The following is a 19,168-nucleotide window of genomic DNA, read 5'->3' as shown; positions in this document are numbered from 1 at the left end:
TCGCCTGCGTGCGTGTGGACCACTGTGTTAGTGACCACCTGTTGTGACGCCTTGTCGTCCGTTGCGATGGAGCGAAATTTGGAGCAGCGGTACGCCATCAAGTTTTGCGTCAAACTGGGAAAATCAGCTACCAAAACCAAGGACATGCTTACGCAGGCCTACAAGGAGGATACCATGAGCCGCACAATCACCCGGTAAAAAGAAGGCCAGAATGTCGAAATCGAAAGTGAAATCGATGTTGATTGCATTTTTTGACCGTCGTGGCATTGTCCATAAGGTGTTTGTACCTCCTGGACAGAGTGTAAATGCAAGATTTAACGTGGAAGTGCTCACACGGCTTCGAAATCGGATCATACGCGTGCAACCAGACCTGGTGGGGAAATGGAAGCTCCACCATGACAACGCGCCGTGCGACGGCGCGTGGGTTGTGAGGGATCTCCTGACCAAATTCGGCGTTTCCATGTTGCCTCACCCCCCTACAGCCCTGATGTGGCACCGCCGGACTTCTTCCTATTTCCCCGCATCAAGAGGCAACTCAAGGGGCATCGTTTCGACTCGGTGAAAGCGGTCCAAGCGGCGACGACGAGGGCGCTGAACGGCATCCCGGAGGACGACTTCCAGAAGGCCTTCGCGACCTGGAAGGCTCGCTACCAGAATTGTGTGAATGCCCAAGGGGCCTATTTTGAAGTGTACCAAAATGTTCAATAATTTATTTTTAAAAAATCAGTCCTACTACTTCTGGATACGACCCTTTATATGTATATAGCCTATGCCTCTCGCAAATTTAAGTAACCGAAGTATCAAAACAATTGTATCGAGGTAGCAATCCCTCTAGTTTGTTTAAACTATCTTTATTTTAATTTTTTAGCTTATGTTATAGTTGAAAACTGTGTGGTTACATGAAATGTCCCTTAAAAACAGACATCTATAAAAGACATGATACCAAGATTACTAGAGAACCTTCTCTCTAGTAACCTTGACATGATACCAAAAAACTGATATGGTGCTCTCCCAATATCTGCCACCGTCCTTTCCACGGAGCCAATCCACTCCTGATTCTGGTGAAGAAAAGGGATACTAAATTAAATAAAAAAATAAATAAAAAATAAAAAGAAGAAAGGTTTTAGGAAGACCGAAAAGTCTAGAAAAGAAGATTCATGAATAAGAGTTTAGTCTATAATGTATTTGATCTGCACAATAATAACCACTTCGCCGCACAAGAACAGTACGGACATTTTAAAAGCTAATATGAGAATTACAAATGTTGATGGGCACAGCTATAAACGTAGGAAATACTGCGACGAAGAATGACAAAGGAATCTCAGAAGACATGGGCTATCTGATAAAGATTAACACCGACAATTTGACATCTAAAATATAATATATAGGTCCTGGCAAGATGGTGTAAAAACTCAAGATAAGGTCATTTCAAAGTATCCTCGTGAGAAAGACAATTGAAAACCTTGAGAAGGTAAAAGTGGACACAAGCAAAATCATCGCACCGTAAAAAAAAAAAAAAAAAAAAAAAAATCTACTACGTTACATATATTCCTCTTTTATGTGTGATTTAAGGGGTTATGCAACCAGGAAGAAAATTATGAATACCAGGACGGAATATCTATTCAAGTTCAAGGCATATATTTAGTTGTCCGTTTTGTATTCGTATATATATACGAATAATACTTTGATAATTGTGTTTGAACCGTCAAATTCTTTTCCTACATCTGTAGCCTGCTCGATTTCACCTTTGAGTGGGTATTTAGAATGTCTGAGTTACATGTACAATTTATTCCAAAAAAGATGACAACATTGATTTTGCTTGTTTTCAGCTAAAAATTGTCCAAGTTCAACTTCAGGTATCTTCGGAAACAGTAAACCAAAGACGCCAGTCAAGCGAACCTTCGCAATTGAAAAAAAAAAAAAAAAAAAAAAAAAAAAAAACACGTGCACTTGTGTTTTTCTTCTTTTAAGTGTAATAAGACATGTTGAAATATTTTTAAATGAGAAAAAGTAACATTCATTCAACTACGTAATAATACAGTATTTTGAAACTATGTACACATGTGAGCACATTGTGGTTTTGTCACCTGCTTTTGCATACGTAAAAGAACATTTCCAATGAATAGAAAAACTGCGAACATTGTTCTCACATCCAGAGTAGAACGAAAAAGAAAGAAAAAAACAAAAGCATCTGCAACGGATATGAATTTCATTGTCTTGGAAATTCAGTTTTATTTCTTTAGACGCTAGTTTAAAGGGATGTTCATGTTAGCTTAGTGGAAAAGCGTGGAATTTCTAATCGTAAGATATTGAGTTCGTTTCCTGTTTGGGTCAAGCTTTTTTTATGTAATAGTATATTCCTCAATGCATGAATAATTATATAAAATTACTACATTAAAATAAATCATCATAATATATCTATATATCTATATCTATATCTATCTATCTATCTATCTATCTATCTATCTATCTATCTATCTATCTATCTAGATAGATAGATAGATAGATAGATAGATAGATAGATAGATAGATAGATAGATAGATATAGATATATATTATATACATATACATACATACATACATACATATATATAAAATTCATACAATCATTTCAACACATAAATAATTATTATATTTAAATTATAACATCTAAGAATCGTGGGGATGAGAGTGCCAATATATTATTATATGTGAATGTAAAAAATATATATATATATATATATATATATATATATATATATATAAAATCGTAAATAAGTGTGTACAGTATATCTGCTTGCAGCCGTTTGTCATGCGCAGGCTATTTCTCAACATTCTCATTACAGCATACGATTTACGTTCTTGGCGTAAAGAGAACATGGGTATAAACAGAGAATATCAAAAAATCAGATCGTCGTTCCAGAAAGCAAGTTAACTACACCTGCAACCATGTCCGCAGCAAATTCACGAACCCCACAAGCCACTTCAAGAGACTAAACTGTGCTTTAGGAAGGAAGGCAGAACTCCTTTCCATAAGCTGTCAGTTCAATTCTCTAAAATGCTTTTTACATGGAAGTGGTGAGGCTTTGGTCTCTCTCTTATCTTCATATCGAGTGTTCTAAAAATGACGCCCACGGACTACAGAGCACTCTTCTACAAATCAAAATAAAGCGAAATATATCTATATATAATTGTATACTTTTCGGATCCCCGTCTGGAGACACGAATTGCACTATGTGACAACGTCTTTGATAAAGAGCCACAGAGAAGATTTATCAATCTATCAAATACTTACATCGATTCTTTTCGAATGGAAGTTGATATGCGTTGATACTAGCACCACTTATTACCATAAGAATCGATCTAATCGCTTGATGGATTCGTACAACAATGCTATTGACACCAATTTATTCTGCAACGTTGCCACATACTGAAATTTTGATGCCCTATAGCGACTGGAGGAGGTCCTGGAGGGTATGATTCTCGCTTTATTTTGACCTAAAGAATATTGCTCCATGTTCATGGGTGCTATTTTTAGAACACCCGATATATATACAGAGTGTTTTATTAATAATGTCCAACCATGATGACGGAGAAATCAAAAAAGGGAGAAAAACGAAACTTCAAATGAAGCAACTATAAGGAAGGGGACATCTTTGCATGTATTAAACAGAAACACCCAACAGTGTTGCCAGCCCAATATAAAGTTTTTTTTCTCAAATGGCACTACGTAAGATTATTACATATTGCAAATCAACATATCAAACAAAACCCTAACATATCACATTTTTATTCAGTGTTGCAAACTAAGGATATTATAACAGACATCAAAAGTTTGGAAGCCTCTATCACGCATTAGCACAAGGGAAATAAACAGGATAACGTACATCCAAAGTACCTCAGTGTTGGATGCCATGGTCATGACTTGTTTCGAATGAATAGGGACGAAGTTACAAGAGCTCGAAAATTTTAATTTTTTTCGAAAGGTTTTGTCAAAAACATGCTTAGATAAGTGTCATTACTAGATTACTTATATGATTTGCAATTGACAAATAATTGTTTTGCCATTTACAGCACTTTGATATCTCAAACCGTTCCGGAGATATGATGAACATTGATCAAATTCGCAACACTGCTGAAAATGGCGTATTTCTGGAAAATATTTAAAATGGCTGTTGTTTTCCTTCTCCTTTATAGCATTACAGCAGTAACTTTTAGTAGTTGTAGTAGTTACAACAAATTCTCACAATTACATGATTGAAGCAGTGTTGCAAACTTCAGCAGTGCTTTTCTGAAGATTCTGATCACGGAAAGGGATCTCCATTCCCTTAGAAAAGACGTACCATGATAATATTGCTTCCTTTAAAAAAAAAAAAAGTATCTACACAAAGACGTTTCCCGTCATTACACCCTATAAATCTTCTTCTTGCAACTTAAATTAAGTATTACCAAAGTAAATTAAGTATTATCACAGTATTGACGTATTAAGTAGAAAAATAGTTAATCTTGCCCACACACACACACACACACACACACACAAAAGGTGGATTCAGGAACGGATATAGCACATCAGATTATAGGTGGTGATAAGATTGATAGATCAAGAGAATATAAATTACTCTTACGTGCAATGTTCATTAAATAGTAAGCATTCAAGTTGATCAAAACCTTACTTGTTATCTGTAGTCCATCTACAAAGAAACTACATCAAAGTTATGGAAAACATCTACGAATAAATAATGTGAATATGCAACTACATGCCTATACAGACAGTAAAGGCCAACATACACTAGCGTATTTTCAGCGCGCATTTTCGGTCCGTAAAATGATGTCGTAAATTTCGGTCCGTAAGTTGGCCCATACACCTAGCGTAAAAATAGGCGCGTAAAAGAAGAAGAAAAAGAAGCGGTCAGTTTTCGACGACCCGCTCGGGAGAGTAATACTCCCGGAAGTACGTTTTTCCGCGCGCTACTCTAGACAGCTGTTTTACGCACTATCCTAGCCAGTTGTTTTAGGTTGGTCACAAAATTTATATCATGAAGTACAAGGGGAACAAAATGACCCTATATCATGGAGTACAAGGGCATAAGTACTACAACTACTTATCTGCATAAAAATAAATAAATCACTTTTTAAAGTATTATTTTCATATTATTTTAATTTAATAAGTGTTATGAAAATGTAAAAAAAAAAAATGTTTAAAAAATTTTCCTTGAGCGGGGTTTGAACTCGCGCCAAAAGAGTACTTTATTACTAGCACATAGCGCTAGTCTACTCGGCCACTGAAGCCGACAACAGCAAGCGTTTGTTGTTTGCTATTTGAATGCAACGTAGCAAGAAGTGGATAACGCCAACCAATCAGAAATGTGTTTCTCGTTTCTACTTCCGGGAGCATTACTCTCCCGAGCTAGTCCTAGTTTTCGCTCTTCCTTTTGCCTGTTGTTTCAGCACGCGGTCGTTTTCCAGTTTGCTCAAGTTGTTTGAACAGGACAGATCTACGTATGTTTTAAATGCAGGTCCTATAAATATTATGATATTAAGGAAACGAATAAAAAGAAAGAACAAAACAATAGAAACATTTGGACTAGCAAGTGATATTCAATGTAGGAGTACTTTTTATTTCTTTTCATAGTATCGGAATGTGAAAATTCCCATAGAATGTTTTAACAAAGTTAAATCAGACAGATTTAAAAAAAAAAAAAAAAGAAAGAAAGAACGAAAGAAAAACAAAAGCTAAATCCATGATTTTGCGAAAGCAGTAATTCAATTTAATAAATTTTCTCACTAAATTTGTTAGATTTCTCGAATAAATAAATAAATAAATCTATCCTCTGTGGCGTAACATATCTCATGGAACCAGGGCCTACCATCCAGCTTGTGCCACTCATGCCTTTAGAGCAGGGTGCGAATCCCGGGGCGGAATTTCCTTCTATTTTGTTTTAATCCCTTCCAAAAGCAACAAATTGAAACATTGGTCCCTCATAAAGCAATCAACTATCTCCTGTTAGGAACTATTTTATCCCCCTTCAAATATACACAACCTAATTCGCGCACTGCTATTGGGTAATATATGCTCAGCACATCTGCTGCTCTTGTAGAATCTAGTCCTTAATGAAAGGGTCAACAAAAAGAAGGAAAGTCAACCGTCTCCAAGTACAAACAAACCAAGTTTTAATTTCGAAGTGTGACTTGACAAGCTATTTAAAAGTTACAAAGAATATCTAGAATAATTAAAATTTTATATTTAGAAAACGAATTAACACTTAATCTGGGATATAACATAACCAAATGAAAACAATATCGATTGTATTGTTGTACTTTACTAATATGAAATGCGGCAACTAATTCACTCTCCTGTTTTCTTTCACAATCTTTGAAGCATAGCATTTGTTCTAACAGTGACGATATTAATGCACCATGCTACATTACATTGGATAGTACATTGGCTCATAATAAGAAGTTTTTGGAAGTTAAAATATCTTTTTAAGATAAAAAATACTTTACCTTAAATACAACTAATTTTTAAATATATAAGTGCTTGTGTTATCCCTTATCCATTTAACAACTGTAGAATAGATTGATTTATATTTAGAATAGTTCTCATCAGAGTCGTACCTAAGTTGGGGGGCCAGCGGGGCGGTTGCCCCGGGCGCTGATAGCAAGAGGGTGCCGAAGAAGCAAGAAGAAAGGAAAGTATTGGAAATGAAAATAGATTTGTTAAAAATTTTCTTGCTCGATACGCCCGCAAAAAAGCTATTATATATGATTTCTTAATGACGATGTGACATACATGTTGCCAAGTAATGACTTACAGTGTAAACAAGAGCGTTTTCAAAATCAGAAACGGTCACAGTCTTAAATACGTACGTATTCGGCATTTTGATGATGATGAGTTTGGTTAGTTAATCACGTTTTTCTAACCAATCGTTTTAATCATGACGGTGAGAATAAAGGTATGAAAAATGAAAGGAGTGAAGAGACACACAAGTTGTTGTTTGCGCGGGAATATTAAAAATGAAGGTAATCAAGGAGAATAATAACGTTCTTGAATTCGAAACAGTTGTAGAATAGGGGCTTAATGGGTTAGAACTTTACTCCACGAATTTCGTCTTTTTCAAAGACTGATCGCTACCACTGTTTTTTTTTTTTTTTTTAATTATTTCATTGACGTATGAAATACTTCCTATTTAAATAAATTTATTGGGATCATTTCTCCATTAACTACTTGTATCGCCAGGATTCTTTTTTGTACTTACGTATCTAGTTGTGTGATATTTTTTTATTTATCTACATACATATATGTGTGTGTGTATTTTAATATTTTTATTAATAAAAGTAACCTTAAATTCAGAATTTTCAGTCATTAAGATTTAAGTAAGTACTATAATTTTAAACATACACTATGTGATCAAAAGTATCCGGACACCCGGCTGAAAATGGCTTAGAAGTTCGTGGCGTCCTCCATCGGTACTGCTGGAATTCAATATGGTATTGGCCAACCCTTAGCCTTGATAACAGCTTCCACCCTTACAGGCATACTTTCAATCAGGTAATGGAAGGTTTCTTGGGGAATGGCAGCCCATTCTTCACGGAGTGCTGAACTGAGGAGAGGTATCGATGTAGGTTGGTGAGACCTGGCACAGTCGGCGTTCCAAAACATTTCGAAGGTGTTCTATAGGAATCAAGTCAGGACTCTGTGCAGGCCAGTCCATCACAGGGATGTTGTGGTTGTGTAACCACTCCGCCACAGGCCATGCATATGAACAGGTGCTCGATCGTGTTGAAAGATGCAATCGCCATCCCCGAATTGCTCTTCAACAGTGGGAAGCAAGAAGGTGCTTAAAACATCAATGTAGGTCTGCGCTGTGAGAGTGCCACGCAAAACAACAAGGGGTGCAAGCCCCCTCCAAGAAAAACACGACCAAACAATAACATCATCAGCTCCGAATTTTACTGTTGGCACTACACGTGCTGACAGATGACGTTTACCGGGCATTCGCCATACCCACACCCTGCCATCGGATGGCCACATTGTGTACCGTGATTCGTCACTCCACACAACGTTTTTCCACTGTTCAATCGTCCAATGTTTACGCTCCTTACACCAAGCGAGGTATTTACCTGCTTGATGTGTGGCTTATGAGCAGCCACTCGACCATGAAATCTAAGTTTTCTCACCTCACGTCTGTCATAGTACTTGGAATGGATCCTGATGCAGTTTGGAATTCCTGTGTGATGGTCTGGATAGATGTCTGCCTATTACGCTTTACGACCCTCTTCAACTATCGGCGGTCTCTGTCAGTTAACAGACAAGGTCGGCCTGTACTCTTTTGTGTTGTACGTGTCTCTTCACGTTCCCACTTCACTATCACATCAGACACAGCGGACCTAGGGATGTTTAGGAGTGTGGAAATCTCGCGTACAGACTTCTGACACAAGTGACACCCAATCACCTGACCACGTTAGAAGTCCGTGAGTTCCGCGGAGCGCTCCATTCTCCCTTCTCACGATGTATAATGACTATTGAGGTCGCTGATAATGTGTGCCTGGCAGTAGGTGGCAGCACAATGTACCTAATATGAAAAACATATGTTTTTGGGTGTCCGGATACTTTTGATCACGTAGTGTATGTAGTAGCCAAACCACATTTTGGATTTCAAGTACGAACATTAAACATAATCTTTACCTCCATCGATCAATATTAAGAAATTCGCAAAGAAGGTCTCTTCAGAGTTTCCGTTACATTTCACAAAATATTTTTGACCGTAAAACGATCAAAATTAAAATCTTCTTTATGTAGTCACATAGAGAATAAAATTACAAAAGTTTACAATTATTACTGGAAATTGATGCTGTTACCCATTTCAAACATTTTAAAATCACATAGTTTCTAACGTATTAAAATTTCATTTCTTATATATAGTATGAAATGTAAAAAGTTGTAAATTTTTATAACTTTTCTCAAAGTGGATTTGTGTACAGCAAAGGCAGTTTTGTAAGTTTAACAAAAAGTCCAAAATAAGCCTCTTGAAAACAGCTTTTATTTGTAAAAGAATAGAGAATGATCACTTTCGGTTGTTGCAATAGTCTGGGGAAGCAGCATGATAAAAATTCAACGTAGCATAACAAGAACAGCTGTTTCTCTTATTTGTAAATAAATAAATAAATAAATAAATAAATAAATAAATAAATAAATAAAGGAAACTTGATACGGTGAGTGTAGGGGCGCCGAATTCTACTTCGCCCCTGGCGCCGAAATCTCTAGCTACGGCTCTGTTTTTCATCCACCTTCTAAACATTTGTATTGTTTACTAACACTTATGGATTCGACTGTGATATTCGTCATTATTGTAATATATATATACAAATGGTGATCAGGAAAATGGAAACACCTGTAGTTGGCAACACGTCAGATGTATGGGTTGGCAGTGGTGTCGTGGCGCCCGCAGCGCCGGACCGCTGGTGATGGTGTGTTAGGTCGGTCTCCATACTACGTCAGGCGCAGTGGAACAGCAGTGTCCAGTGGCTGCAGCAGACAGAGGTAGTGTAAAATGGGAGACCTCTCAGATTTTCAAAGAGGGCAAATTGTTGGTGCGCGGTTATGTGGAGTGAGTGTGACGGCAGTGGCTACTGTGTTAGGTGTGTCGCGTGGGACAGTGTCGAAGGTGATACGGCCTACACAACGCACGGGTAAACCACATTGGGGAAGCGGAACAGTAGGCGGAAGAAAATAATGAGTGACAGGTCACGCCGCATATTAAAGCGCATTGTCACGCAGAACCGTCGTGCCACTGCGGAGCAAGTGACGGAGGAAATCAATCAGCACCTCCCCCACCCTGTTTCGACAATCACAGTCCGCCGTGAATTACATGACATGAACTTACGGGGTCGTGTTGCACGGGCCAAACGGCTCATCAGGGACCATAACGCTTTCGCACGCCGCGAATGGTTCCGCGACCATGCAACATGGACCGTTAAGGACTGAAAACGTGTGATATGGTCGGACGAGTCATCTTTCACCCTATTCCCAACCACGGGCCGTGTTTATGTGTGGAGAACGCCCAAAGAAGCTTATGATCTGCAGTGTCTCCGCCCAACTGTGAAACATGGCGGCGGCTCAGTAATGCTGTGTGCCGCCATACCATGGTTTTCATTGGGTCCTGTGATCACACTTAGCGGACTAATCACTGCCAACGATTGTGTCGCAATTTTAGGAGACCACTTGCATCCTATGGTCCGGATGTTGTTCCCGGACAATAACGCCATCTTCCAAGATGATAATGCACCCATTCACACAGCTGGCGTTGTTGCAGCATGGTTTGAGGAATATCGGGATGAAGTTCAACACCTCCCCTGGCCCGCCCAATCCCCAGACCTCAACACAATTGAACATCTGTGGTCCGTCTTGGAAACACGACTCCGGCGACGATTTCCACCTCCATCCTCTCTCATAGAACCTGCCGATGTCCTGCACGAGAAATGGTGTAAAATTCCACTTGCTACCATTCACGACCTCTATGCCTCGCCTCCATCCCACGTCGCATCAAGGCTGTTCTGAAGGCGAAAGGTGGCCCGACACCATATTAATCTGGTAATTTGCAATTTCGTTCAGGTGTTTCCATTTTTCTGATCATCATCTATATATATATATATATATATTATATATAATTTTTAGAACTTTTAATATTCTCCTTCACCGGACGGAAATTCTTATTAATTAATACACTGAGAAAAGTCCGTTATCTGGACAGCGGTATAGTGTACAATTATACGGAATCATTATGTTTACGACAGAAACCTGCACGGATCATACGTTATCCATATGCTACAGACTTTCCCCGCTTAGATGTTACATCATGCCGTTGCAGGATGTATGACATCTAATAGTCTTCCATATATCACATACGTATACGTATGTTACATACGCCAGTTGTATGTTACTTGCGTATATCTGTATGTGAGATCCTAACCACCTGTATACAGTTCTTTCGTTCGTACAGAAAGTACGTTTATTCGAAACATGTATGCGGAAAGTATGTATAAAATGTACTTTTTTCAGTTATACATTTGCTGTACGTTAAGTCCTAAAACTACATGATTTACACATGTAACCTACGTTTTTAAGTACGCCACATACATTTTTTCTGAGTATATAATTTCACAATACGCTCAATGTCCGCCTCTCATGTTAGTGTATAAGATATAAGAAATTTACAGCATTCAATGTAAGGTGTACTGAAAAGCTTTTTACACAGTAAGCAGACACTTTTGATCGATGTAAAGCAACTTTTAAATTAAAAAATGATTGATTCAAATGACTGGACCAAACCACATGTTCAAATTAAATATAACAAATTTGGTGTTTTTTTAAAAAAATAATTTAGTTAATTGTAAACAAATTAATTTAAGTTGTTAGCCAATGTAATGACTATTAGTGAATATTCTACGTTTGAACGCATCGTTGGATGATTAACAGTTAATGAAAATATAATGAAACTAATTGTAAATCTGAAGTGAAGTGATTCAAATAAAAGCGTATTGATCTAATTAAATACTACTAAAATTATCCTCAACAAAGCCTTAAAATTCACTTAAATTAGGAATATTATTAACAAATGTACTGTCCATCGGCGATTAGGGTTCGTGAAGGTAATTGCTGCCCCCACTTCTTTGGCTTTACACTATAACCTAATTACATGCTCCCTTACTATTAGTAGTGTTTTGTCCTCCTTTTTAGTGTTCATACCCAATTGCCGTCACTAGTACTTTCCATTGCAAGCGAATAGATCTGTGTTTTTGCGCAACCACAATTGATTACGGAAAGTAGATAAATTTATCTAACGCTTGATTAAAATTATTATAGTTATTTAGTATACTAAATATTAAATTTGTCTTTAAAAAAAAAAGGTTTGCACGTGTATGTTATATGGGAACATAAGAAACTGCAAATAATAAAATGTGGAGTTGTTACAAATGATTATAGCTGTTTCATGAATTTGGCATAGCTATGATATTTGGCATATTATCACGAAGCTTTACCACAATATAGACCTTAATTTATTTAATTTCGAACTTAGTCAAATTCGGTCCAAACATTGGCTATTCACAACACTCTATTCTCCAATTCAACTCAGATTAGGTTATTTTCAAAGTCAAACTATTCTGAACGACTGGTTTGTTTAAATTTCACTACATGTTGGCACAAACATCCAACTGCTTAACTGAGCTACCCAATCTTAGTTCAGATTTATTTTTCAAATGAAGTTTAAACTGTTAACTCATTAAAGACACTTTGAACCAAATCCATTCGTTCGTTTAAATTTATTATTATTATTATTATTATTATTATTATTATTATTATTATTATTATTATTATTATTATTATTATTATTATTATTATTATTATTACATTTCTTTCACAACTTATGAACCAATGATTTGAAGCAATCTATGTCGGAAGAGTTTCCATTTACTGGTTCAGAAAATAAACAGATTTGTTTATCCGTCGAATTGTATGTTTTAATACTCATAGTTCTTATATTCATTGAATAAGACATATTTCACTGTAAGAAAGCGTAGTTATAAGGAATTAAGCAGAAAGTAAAAGGAAAAATGTAAACAAACTTGTATGTTATACGAAACTGAAAACAATTAAATATCAATTAATTTCGAAGCTCTAGTAGTAAAAATGGCACTAAAATAACACTACTAAGTAAGAAGTTGTGTCAATTATTATATAAATTCTCCTGATACTGATGGACATGCTACTTATAAACATAATAAAACGATTAAGTTGAGTTGATTTTGAATTTAACGTCCCTTTCAGCAGCGAGGCTATATGAGACGAGACCTACTGATTAACGTGGAATCCGAACTACATGAGCTCCCACCGGGAAGCGAACCCGGATCTCCCACGCCAAAGACACGCACGCTAACCGTTTAGCCACAGAGGAGCTCAGTAAAATGATTGAGTTGTTCGTGAAAGAAATTATTTAAGTGTCAGATATTCATTGTTATTTAATATTTTGTGGTAATAGACCTTAACGTTTATCTGGGAAGAATTGATAGTAACCACACCACAAAAGTTGAGAAATGCTTTAATGGCATACTATAAGTTAACATGAACTATTATGAGTGTAATCCTGTTTCCTGCAAGTGGGTGTCATTTCAATTTTGGTGTTAGGTATGTTCTGTTTTGAGTCTACTTAAGCTTTTCAAATAAGTGTTGGTACAGTCCCCATCATGATGAGACATAATAAAATGTTGAAAAATATTCAACATAGCTGGTACCCTGGATTGAACTAGAACTTTTAGGCTGAAAAGCAAGCACACTAAAGCGAACAGTACAATGATTGTGCTATTTAGACTTAGTAAGTGAGCATTAATGGTGAAATAGGATTATTAAGTCTATTAAATTTAAATATATGTACAATCTGAGGTTTGAAATAATTCACAAAGAAAGAAACATTAGGCCATGTATTGCGGTTTCTCACATTTTCTTTTTCACGAGTAATGTTAAGATCACGGGGAAAAAATAGTGACTTTCTGAACCTATTTTGTTACAAGTTCTTGTAAAATTGAGAAGGTACTTAAAATAACAAGCAGCAGGTGGTCGAAATAGCAAAAAAATTTCACCGAATTTCGATAGTCAAACGCAATTTTTTGCTATTTTATCAGGCAGATATCGAGATAATATCTTGTTGAAGGTCAGGATTATTACTTTTTATTCTTAAATATATCGTACCTAGTAGGTACCTGTAGCCTCTATGCTGGTAGTGATTTCTTTCAAAAATATTGTACGGGTAGCGTGGGACAAAACAAAATATCAGAAAGCTGAATTTGAACATTATTTGGTGAAGGAGTGTTCTTCATAAGAGTGAAATGTAATTTATCTTTGCTACTGGGGACATTTTTATTCATATTCGACCGGAGAGAACCAAGTGAACGAGAAAGTACGTCTGGAAGTAACATTTTATGTTGGTTGCCAGGGACGTACGCAGGGGGTGGGTCCTGGGGGTCCGGACCCCCCCGAAATTTAGACTTTTGTGTAAATTTAGCCTAATTTTAGGGACAATTTTAGGAATTTTAATATAAAATACCCTCATATTGAGTTTGGACCGCTCCCGAAATAAATTCCTGCGTACTCTACTGTAGGTTGCCCTAACCTTCTTTCCCTTCTCTTGCTTTCTTTCTCTTTTCTAAATAGCATGACAATCTTAGTTTGGCGGGAATTGGCCACATGCTATTAAAAGTCATGTTATACTTCTTTTTTTAATATCAGAATATGGCCAACTCTAAAGGTGTGACTTCATTTTTATAACCATCTTGACCTCTCTCTGTGTGTGTGTGGGAGGACTAATTGTCAAATATTAAATTTAATGTTAAATTCGTAGTCAAAAGACATCATGTTCGATTGGATTGGGTTTGAATTTAGCGACCTCTCAGACAGCGAGGCTATATGAGAAGTGAGATCCAAACTGCGTGAGCTTCTGCCGAGAATCGAACAGGATGGCCTGCGCCGGAGAAGCTTATGCTGACCATATAGCCACGGAGGAGCTCTCATCATTTGCGAATTCTAATTAGAAAGTATTGGATTTAAATACCTTTTCCTCTATGCACTGAAAATTAATTATGAATTTCAATTAGGAAGTAATGTCTCGTTTTGTGCAATAGAAAATATTAATTTAGCCGAAATCATGTATTGTATAGAAAGACTGAAACTAGATTGGAATGAAGATTTCTGGTGAGTCTACCAGCAAACCTCAGCAACGATTCGCGAGGACAACTCAAGAACAGGTTTTATCTTCTGAAAACAATAAGACCAGACCAGGGAGAAGGCCGTGGAAAGGGCAAGAGACCACCTGCTGCTCGAAAACCCTTTCATCTGAGCCGTTTTTACGCGCCGTATTTACGCTCGAAGTTAAAAGCAGCCAGACTTTTCAAGCGTATAAAAATTCGGTACGTAAACGTACGCCAGGTCCCATACACTAACGTATTGACAGCTGCTAACAAGACTAGCGCATGAAATTTTATGGCTACGGCGGAAAAATACGTCAGTGTATGGCCGGTGTAAGAATATAAAAAGAAGTACGCCAGGATACTACTACAAATTCTTCTAAGTCGTTTACAAACGTGTGCAGTGTAGAAGCGGACGATTTTTTCATTGCAGATCAGGGCCGTGCCGTGGAAAATCAGCGCCCGGGGCGAGTGTATACGACAGCGCCCCCATACACATATTCCAAGCATTTTTCCTATCTTTTTCATTTTTCTCCAGAATTTTTCGCCCCCTTACTTCGGCGCCCGGAGCCGTCGCCCCCCCCCCTCCACACACACGCACACGGCACGGCCCTGTTGCAGATATTGTTACCTTACCCTTTACTGCTAATTTCAATTCCAAAATAAACTTTAAAAAAACGAAAGTTATTCAAAAACATGATTGTAAAATTGCCGTGAATTTGTCCCCTTTCCCTTGAACGATGTTCAACCAAAAGCAATAGGCACGATTAGAAAGTCTGAATGAAAGAATACTCGATATTTCATAAAATTAGGTATTTTAGGTGCTATAGTAATGGAACTAATTTCAACACCAAACAATACCAGTTAGTCTAAAACTGCAAACAAAACACACACGTTTCGTACAATTCTGGGAATTTCTACAGAAACTTCTTCTGAGAAAGATTTTTAAATTAGGAAGATATAAAATCACTCCTTTATTATTGACCCATTTCAATTCCAAGTAGTGGAGATCATTGAAAATCATGAGAAAAATTTACGACACATCGCACCAAAGTTGAATATTTCTTTTACGTACGATATCGTAAGATAACTTTTTTAAAATTGGGTGTAATTCCATCTCATTGGCGGTTAATTCATTCCTTATTCTTGACTCATTCTAACCTCATCCAGTGGCTAGTGTTGAAAAGCCTTTAAAAATATTTACACAATATTGTATAAAAATCAAATAATTTTTACTGGAAGTTGTCGCGGAACTTTTTAAAATATCGAGGAGGAGAAAGTCAATCCCTTGACTTAACTCCATACAGTGGAGATGGTTGGAAAGTATCAAAGAAAATACAAAGGTAACCAAGAAAGTTCTGTCGCTTTTGTGGAGGTCTATCAAGGTGTCTACTAAAATTCCAAAATGAAATTTCGTGACCTTTTCCTTCCCGAACCATACAAATTTAGTAACATTCTCAAGAGCAAATTTGGGTGTGAATCGGGCCGAATTTTCATGCATGCAGTAGAAGCGTTCTTTGCTTGCAATTTGGTAGCATCTTAAGCCGACCATAGATATTTTTGGTGGTGAATTTTGATGTTTTATAGAAAAAAATCCAGTCTATACTTTTAATTGCACAGATAAAAAAAATCGTGACCCAAAAGCTAAATTTCATGACTTTTTCTTGACATTCATGGCCGTTTTCTGATTTCGTGACTTTTTCATGACTTTCGTGAACGATAGACACCCTGTCTATGTTCAATTGGTCTTCACACCGTGAGTTGAATGCAAATGGAGATAAGGCGAAAGTCAGTTGTTCGTATGGGTATATCCAACATACCACCTAGTTGTGGCAGTTCAGTTACACCGTGAACTTGCATAAGGACACAGTGAACATGGGACCTCCACAGAGCGTCATAAGGGCGTGTATACTGCACAAGTTCAAACTGGGGTCAAACGCCGCTGCAGCGCGACGAAGGTATGCCAGGCCTCTCGTAAGGGTGTCGTTACTACGCAGACAGTGTATTGGTTTAACAAGTTTAACGACGGTAACGAAACACTCGAAGACGCGCCACGTGCCGGAAGACCAACACATGTACAAAATGAAGACCTTCAGGCAGCAATTGAGGTGAACGGTGGCCAGACATGTGAGGAACTGGGACTACAATTCAGTGTGCGTGGAAAAGCCATTCGGCAACATTTCCACTAACATGGGAAGCACTACAAGTTGGGTCGATGAATCCCACATGATTTGACTCCGGGCCAGAAGGCAATGCGAGCAGACGCCTGTGTTTCTTTGCTGTCTTGTCTCAGGAAGGAGCCATTCCTGGACAGGGTGTTGACATGTGATGAGAAGTGGGTCCTGGACAAAGCTCCACGGCGCCGTCATCATTGGTTAGCATCCTATGAACCGGTTTAAAACAGTCGAAACCAGCACTGCACCAGAAGAAGCTCCTACCGTGTGTTTGGTGGACTGCTCGCGGCATTGTGCATCGGGAACTGCTACCAGTTGATTAGAGTATCAATGCAACTGTGTACTGTTAGCAGTTGAGCCGTGTTAAAGAAAAACTCTGGAGCCAGCACTTCTGAATCGCAAAGGAGGACAATGCTAAGCCCTACGTAGCTAGGATGACCCAGGACACCATTCTACGCCTTGGATGGGAAACACTATTGAATCGGCCATACTGTCCGAACGTTGCACCGTCCGATCATCACCTGTTGTATTTCTTGGACAATCACCTTAGAGGACGCCAGTTCAAATCCCTAGTAGAGGTGCAAAATCCACTTGATACTTCTTCGCTTCACGGCCCACGAAGTTCTACCGCGATGGAACCCATGGCCTTCTAGAACGTTGGAAGAAAGGTCATTGATGCTGATGGGGACTATTTTTGATTTAGGTAGTCTTAGGTGACATATCGATGTTTCAAGGTGGTGGATGTAAAAGCGACAGGACTTTCTTGGTTACCTTTATATATATATTCCACATTGCATCAAAATTAATTTTGCCGGAATTTATCAATTATTTCAGCACATTTAAATAAGGTAATTTCCAAGTTTGAGAGAACGCCCCGCCGTTTCACTCGCTTATCCGTAACCAGTTTCAACTTCAATTACTGGCTACATTAAGAAGCAAAAATATAACATTTACTTATATTCAGATATTGCGTAAACTAACAAAATGGTTAAATAACTAAGATTTACTCTTATGTCTATGTTCATTGACTGAGTAAAAGATTAAGAAGAAAGATCAGATTTATTCAAGACCTCAGCGGTTATGAATGCTCTTAAATCTAAACTATCGAAACACCTTAAATGCAGTTCTTACAACTATGAGCAACCCGTACTTAATTTTAAATGAATAAGGACGGTGAAAATAGAGAAAAGGATACAATAGATATCACTAGTTAACAAAGGTTTTGTTACATAAAAGGAAATACCTGTTCTTAAAGGAACTTTTTGCGCTGAATTCGAATATGCACTCGGTTTTTCTCCATCACGTACGATTTTCCCGTAACAGAGGGATTTTCGGGAAAATCCCTCAAAAATTTCCCTTTTCGTTTATTTTACACCCCAAGATCTTGTCCCCTTGCATATACTAACATAGAAATTATACCTAAGTATACTTTGATTCATATTTAACAAACCCTCCAAGTTTCGTAATAATCGCTTTATTCTTTCTAGAGAAATAAATATGTTTGTATGTATACTGTAATTTACAAGTGTGACAATTTACAATAAACTATAATACAAATGTACCAAAAGGTCATGAAAAGACAATCAAAACTATCACAATATATGAAACTTCCATTGGGTTACAAAAACGTACACTACTTCCTTCTTTTGTAAGAAATGTTGCATTCTCTAACAAGACCCCAACAATAGTCCCCCATCATTGAAGGATCCCATCGTCCCTGGTACCTTTTCTCCATTGCCATTATATCTTGGTGGAATCTTTCTCCCTGTTCGTCGCTGAGAGCACCTAGGTTAGCAGGAAAGAAGCTGAGGTGGGAGTGCAAAAAGTGGATTTTTAAAGACATCCTACAACCCAACTCTTTGTATTTCTGTATCATGTCCTGTACGATTTCTGTGTAACTCTCAGCTTTGTTATTGCCCAGAAAGTTGCGCACAACACACTTAAATGCTGTCCAGGCAGCTAGCTCAGCACTGTTTAACTTGCTGTCAAAGCTATCATCAAGCATTAATTTCCTAATTTGGAGACCAATAAACACTCCCGCTTAAATCTTAGCATCACTCAGGTTAGGGAACTTATCTCGCAAATACTTGAAACCTTCACCAGATGTGTCCATGGCTTTGACAAAGTTTTTCATAAGTCCTAACTTGATATGAAGTGGCGGTAGTAATATCTTATTAGGATCTACCAAAGGAGCGTATTTGACGTTGCATTCTCCAGGTACGTAATTCACTCTAGGTTCCCATTCCTTCACTTCATAATGTTTGTCATCAGCTCGGCTA

Source organism: Thermobia domestica, chromosome 13 (assembly GCF_964235325.1).
Source record: "Thermobia domestica chromosome 13, izTheDome1.hap1.1, whole genome shotgun sequence".
NCBI lineage: Eukaryota > Metazoa > Arthropoda > Insecta > Zygentoma > Lepismatidae > Thermobia > Thermobia domestica.
This window is presented reverse-complemented; position numbering follows the sequence as displayed.